The sequence below is a fragment of the Eriocheir sinensis genome, chromosome 61 (assembly GCF_024679095.1).
Source record: "Eriocheir sinensis breed Jianghai 21 chromosome 61, ASM2467909v1, whole genome shotgun sequence".
NCBI classification, from domain to species: Eukaryota; Metazoa; Arthropoda; class Malacostraca; order Decapoda; family Varunidae; genus Eriocheir; species Eriocheir sinensis.
This window is the reverse complement of record NC_066569.1, coordinates 3,747,017-3,749,957: the sequence shown is the minus strand read 5'-3', so window position 1 is coordinate 3,749,957 and position 2,941 is coordinate 3,747,017. Positions and strand designations below refer to the sequence as shown.

Genomic DNA, 2,941 nt, shown 5'->3' with positions numbered 1-2,941 from the left:
AAACCATGTACAAAAAGTAACTCCCTTGCATCTGAATATTAATAAAACAAAACAAAACCCAAAATAAAACCTAAGAACACGTATATTTAAGGGTTGTTGGACATGGCAGGAGTTACTTTCACAATATCACGAAACACTTACAAAACCCAAACCAGGTATAAAAAGTAACTCCCTTGCATCTGAATATTAATAAAACAAAACAAAACCCAAAATAAAACCTAAGAACACGTATATTTAAGGGTTGTTGGACATGGCAGGAGTTACTTTCACAATATCACGAAACACTTATAAAACCCAAACCAGGTATAAAAAGTAACTCCCTTGCATCTGAATATTAATAAAACTAGACAAAACTCAAATAAAATGCCTTAGTACTCGTAGTTAAAGGTTGTCAGGTATTATTTTCTTTATTATTATTAGCGGTGAGCGTAACCCGTCCAGGTCTGTGCCACGTCTAGTCTCCCAAGGAAGGATTGTTTTCTCCATTTTCCTCGTTAAACTCTAAATAAGTCAACAGGAAACTTCACCAATAACAACTTTAAGCTTCCTTCCTTTAATCTGAGGTGAGTAGAGGTCCATCAAGGCGCTAATTACAGGTAAGTGAGGGGAAATAATGAAGCTTGTTGTGGGTCGGTCTCCAGGAAACGGTGTAATTATTGCATTTTCCTCGTTAAACTCTTAAGTAAATCAACAGGAAACTTCACCAATAACAACTTCAAGCCTCCTTCCTTTAATCTGAGGTGAGTGTAGGCCCATCAAGGCACTAGAACAGGCAAGTGAGGGCAGGTGAGGTCGTCTCCTAGGAAACGGAGGGCTGCATCGTGTCTTACCTGCTTGCCTATAGTTACACTTAGAGGAGGTGTGACCTGTTTAGCAGAGGAAATTATAAACGAGGATAATGTGGAAAGATGTCTCAGGAAAATGAAAATAAGGAAAGCTACAGGTCCAGACGGGATAAAAACGTAATTTTACAGTTTTCCTAGATAGAAAGGTGCCCCTGAACACACTAGGGACAATTCACATTTTCACCCAATCAATGATTTTCTCACTTGCGTCATGTTTTCTGGTGACAGATGTAGTGAATTGCATGATTTTGTGCCTCATTTCCGTCGCAAATGTCTACATTTCGAGTTTTGCCTCTTCAAGTTATGCCTATCCCCTGATTCTCAACAGTAAATGATAAGCAGCACACTGAAATACACAGCATAGTCAGGTGACATGCCGGTGGAATGGAGGAAATCAAACACAGTCATGGTACCCAAACCAGGAAGCCCAGAGTCAGTGAGTTCAGACCAGTGTTCAGTCAGTGAGTCCAAGACAGACCAAGTAGATTCACAACAACACAGGGAGCCAAGAGGGACCAGCCAGGTCAGATCAAGGGCCGACGGCACAGGCCAGAGAGGTGACAGGTCAACAGATGGAAGCAGCGGGGGGTCAGAACAAGATCCCGGCCACCTGTACAAGTTCATTAAGTCGTGTCACCGTAGGAGAAGGAGTAGATATTGTAAATAGAGCCAAATCTAAAGATATATTTATTTTGTTCAGTAATGTTGATACATTTAGTTTGGATAAACATTTAGAATTAATGGAGAGGATAAATATTATGGAGAACCTCCCTCACATTATAGCGTTACAGGAAGTGAAGCCAAAGAACGTCAGGTACGAGAAATCTGTAGAGGAACACACAATAGAAGGATACGAAATTATCACACACAACTTGGATGTAAGAGAAGGGAGGGGGTTACTCTTGTATGTTAAGAAAGATCTAAAGTGCAATACCGTGGAACTAAACTCAAAATTTTCCGAGCATGCAAGTGTTGAAGTCAAATGTGAGAACGACAGTTTACTAATAACATCAGTCTATAGGAGCCCAGACAGCAGTGAGGAAAATAGCAACGAACTTTTACAACTTTTGCAGGAAATACATGACAAACAACAAAAGTACAAATTAGTTTTAGGTGATTTCAACCTCCCTCAGATCAAGTGGACTAACTATACCTCTGAAACAGGACCATCTGCCTTTCCCACAGTGTTTATTGAAAAGATTAGGGACAGTTACCTTACACAGCATATCAGAGATATCACTCGAATGAAAGGGGACCATGCTGGTACCATGTTAGACCTACTGTTCAGTAATGACGAGTCCATCATTGAAGAGGTTGTGATAAAGAGTCCACTGGGGAAGAGCGATCATGGCTGTGTATGTGTCAGGTGTGACCTGCGGGAGTTGGAGGCTAGAAGTAGAAGGTCCATGTATATGTATGAAAAAGCAGATTATCATAAAATGAAAGGGTGTCTTGACCTAGACTGGGAAAGCTTCCTACCACCTGACCTAAGCATAGAAGAAAAAGGGAAAAAATTCTTAGAGAAGCTGACAGAAGTTGTGGAAGAATGTGTACCAAAGAAGGTGCTTGCAAAACATAACAGTTTAAGGAAAAGGACCAACAAAAATCTACTAATGGACAGAAAATTGTGAAGTAAAATTCAGCAGAAACAAAGACTATGGGAGAAGAGGAAACAGATGAAGAGCAGGACTGGTACGGGTACAAATGGCCTGGACGAGGACTCAAGAAGGTTATGTGGTTAAGTGGATATGGCATACAGACGGCTAAGCAGCCAGGTCAGATGGGAAACAAGAAATGTAGTGAAACTCAAGGAGAAAAATATTGCCAAACATGTGAAGGAAAACCCAAAGCTCTTCTGGCAATACATCTCATCAAAAACACAAAATCAAGAATTCCAGACCTCTACAAGGATGATATCAAACAAGAGAAAACAGCAAATGATAAAGAAAAGGCCATGATTCAATCAGAGAAATTTTCCACAGTATTCACAAAGGAACCAGAAGTCCCACGTCTAGCAAATAGGGAGGTGCCTAGTCTCTGCCACATTCAAGTTACACCCGAGAAGATCAAGAAAGCACTGTTGAAACTGAAAAGAA

General features: G+C 40.5%; 1 protein-coding gene across 2 annotated transcripts in view; it reads left to right on the top strand.

Annotated features, from left to right (window-relative positions):
• The first annotated feature begins 396 nt into the window (after positions 1-396).
• The window catches only part of LOC126986177 (uncharacterized), an 8,325-nt gene continuing 5,780 nt past the window's right edge, over positions 397-2,941 (top strand). Inside the window, exon 1 of one of the 2 annotated variants that reach the window (XM_050842118.1) lies at positions 397-563. The gene's annotated coding sequence lies outside the window, so the exon portion shown is untranslated. Of the gene's footprint in view, positions 564-597; positions 741-2,941 lie in introns of those variants that run through there. The other variant, XM_050842119.1, reaches the window with a different exon arrangement.